Source organism: Arachis hypogaea, chromosome 19, assembly GCF_003086295.3.
Source record: "Arachis hypogaea cultivar Tifrunner chromosome 19, arahy.Tifrunner.gnm2.J5K5, whole genome shotgun sequence".
In the NCBI taxonomy this organism is placed as follows: domain Eukaryota; kingdom Viridiplantae; phylum Streptophyta; class Magnoliopsida; order Fabales; family Fabaceae; genus Arachis; species Arachis hypogaea.
The window spans coordinates 98,309,160-98,312,688 of NC_092054.1; positions in this window are offsets into that span (position 1 = coordinate 98,309,160).

Genomic DNA, 3,529 nt, shown 5'->3' on the forward strand with positions numbered 1-3,529 from the left:
CCATAAGTGATCTTAAGGGAATTAGCCTTGCTAGATGCATGCACAAGATCCTATTGGAGGATGATGCTATGCCAGTGGTTCAACCATAGAGGCGGTTGAATCTAGCCATGAAGGAGGTGGTGCAAAAAGAGGTCACTAAGCTACTAGAGGCTGGGATTATTTATCATATTTCTGATAGCCCCTGGGTGAGTCCTGTCCAAGTTGTCCCTAAGAAGGGAGGCATGACAGTGGTTCATAATGAAAAGAATGAACTGGTTCCTACAAGAACAGTTACAGGGTGGCGTATGTGTATTGACTACAGAAGGCTCAATATAGCCACCAGAAAGGATCATTTTCTTTTACCATTCAAAGACCAGATGCTAGAAAGACTAGCAGGCCATGAATACTACTGCTTTTTGGATGGCTATTCAGGTTACAACCAAATTGTAGTAGATCCTCAGGACCAAGAGAAAACAGCATTCACATGTCCATCTAGAGTATTTGCCTACAGAAGGATGTCATTTGGTCTGTGCAATGCACCTGTAACCTTTCAGATGTGCATGCTCTCTATTTTCTCTGATATGGTAGAAAAATTTTTGGAAGTCTTCATGGATGACTTCTCAGTATTTGGAGACTCATTCAGCTCCTGTCTTAATCATCTAGCACTTGTTCTGAAAAAGGTGCCAAGAGACTAACCTGGTTTTAAACTGGGAGAAATGTTACCTTATGGTGACTGAAGGAATTTTCCTTGGACACAAAATTTCAAACAAAGGAATATTACCACTGTCAATGTTAAGGTAATTGAAAAATTACCACCACCTGTCAATGTTAAGGCAATCAGAAGCTTTCTGGGGCATGAAGGATTCTATAGGAGGTTTATAAATGATTTTTCAAAAATTGCAAAACCTCTGAGCAATCTGCTAGCTGCTTGTAAACCATTATTTTATGATTTATATTGTGTTTAATTGAGTGGTTTTATCAAGTCTTTACCTTCTTATTCATATGGATTGCATGATTTTATAATTCCTTCCTAGTATTGTTTATGGTTGAAAACTTGCTTCCTTGAGACCTTTAATTTGTACATTTTAATTCTCCTTTATCCCATTCGATGTCGTGATCCGTGTGTTAAGTGTTTCAGACTTCATAGGGCAGGAATGGCTCAGAGAATGGAGAGGAAGCTTGCAAAATTAGAAGGAACACAAGAAACCAAGGAGATGACCTGCGAACACTGACGCGATCACATGGCTCACGTGAGCGCGCAAAATGAAGAAATCACAGCGACACGAACGCGTTCCTGACGCAAACACGTGGAGTGGAGTCTGCACGAATGACGCAAACGCGTGGACGACGCGAACGCATGACAAGGAAAATCGATGAATGACGCGAACGCGTGGATGACGCGTATGGGTGACCTGCACGATCTGCAGAAATAACAGAATACGCTGGGGGCAATTTCGGGCCGCGTTTTAACCCAGTTTTCGGCCCAGAAACACAGACTAAAGCTAGGGAACATGCAGAGACTCAACATGCATCCACACACATTCAGATACATCGATATTAGGATTACTTTTAGTTTTAGATCTGAATCTAGATTAACTTTACATTGATAGTTTATGCTTTCGCTTTGGATTTTCGATGCTGAAGAGTTATTACCTCCGTTGAAGACACTACTTTAGTTTGTTTCCTTATTCCTTTACTCTTTTCATGTTGATCATTGACCCTATTCAAATAAGTATGTTGCATTTTGGATTTATTAATATATAGAGTTACTTTTACTTTTAATTAATTATAAATTCTCTATTTTATTTTATTTAATTTATTATGTCTTCTTATATTTTTATGAGTATTATATCCATGTCAACGAAGTAGATTTTCTACTTGACATGGGAGTTGATTAAGAGGAGACACTTGAGTTGGAATGCTCAAGTGCTTAGTTAAATTGGACGTTGTTGGCTAATCCTGTACCTACTAACGCTAGACCTTCCCAAGGGAGAGGACTAGGATTTGTGGGTAAGAGTTAGCTCAATCACTTGACTTTCCTTTATTTAGTAAGGGTTAACTAAGTGAAAACAACAACCTCTTTACACTACACTTGAGAAGATTCCAACAAGGATAGAACTTCCAATTAATCATTCCCCCAGTCAAGACTTTTTATTTAGAATATCAATAATTGTTCTTAGTTTATTTTTATTGCTTTAATTTACAATTATTTTTACTCATTATCAAAACTCAACTTTTCTGGAAAACTTCTAGTTAATAAAATAGCACTCTTTCCTACAACTTGTTGGGAGATGACCTAGGACTCATACTCCCAGTATTTTCAATTCTAAAATTTGTGACAACCCTTTTTAAATTGGTGAGGCAGACTTTAGCTGGTTTAGGGCTATACTTGCAACGCATTTCTCTTATTAAGATTCTCTTAATTGGTCTAACTTCTGCCATGCGTCAATTTTTGGCGCCATTGTCGGAGAGTTGCAATAGTGTGCTAGATTATTAATTAGCGTATATATTTTATTTTTATTTGCATATTTTATTTTTATTTTGTTACCATGAGCTATATGTCTTTCTCATTGAATGACGCGTTCATTGCCTGATCCGAGCTTAGCCACTTTTGATCCTGAAATTGAAAGAACTCTTTCATGTATTAGGCGAGCTCGACGTCAGTTAGCCTCTGAGGGTGGTGAAGTGATTGTTATCGATTCACCAGTCTCATCTGAGGGTGAATCTGAACCACCATCTGAGAGCGAGACAAGCTCCTTTACTACTGATCCAGTTGATTCACGTGCAGGTAACATGACAGAACCTAGGAGAATTACTCTCTAGGAAGCTGGAGCCCCAGATTTCACACTACAACCTTATCAAGTGCATCATCCAAATCTGGCTGCAAATTTTAAATTAAAGACTGCACTAATCAACTTGATGCCCAAGTTTCATGGCTTACCTGCTCAAGAGCCTATTAAGCACCTTAGGGATTTCCAGACAGCCTGTTCTACTGTTAGGCGTAATGGTGCAGATGAAACTTCTATTCTGTTAACTGCCTTCCCGTTTTCTCTTGAGGAAAAGGCAAGGGAGTGGTACTACTCCCAACCTGAAGCGACTGTTACCAACTGGGATACACTCAGGAGAGTATTTTTGGAAAAATACTTCCCAGCTGAAGTCACAGATAGACTGAGAAAAGAGATCTCCTGCATTGTTCAAGGTGACTCAGAGGCTCTCTATGAATACTGGGAGCATTTTAAGAACCTTCTAGACGCATGCGCCCATCACATGATTGACATACTAGTGTTGATCAGCTACTTCACTCAAGGCATGAACCCCAGGATAAGACTACACTGGATAGTGCTAGTAATGGTTCTATGAAAAAGTACAGACCCACAGATGAAGCATGGCAACTGATCAGCGACTTAGCTGAGTCCACTAGGAATCACAAGCAGAGGCGCAGCCACTCAAAAGCTGTTGCAGAGGTTTCCTCTAGCATTGAGACTACTGCTCTTACACAGAGTATATGTGAAATGACCAACCTACTGAAGCAAATGCAGTTGAACCAACA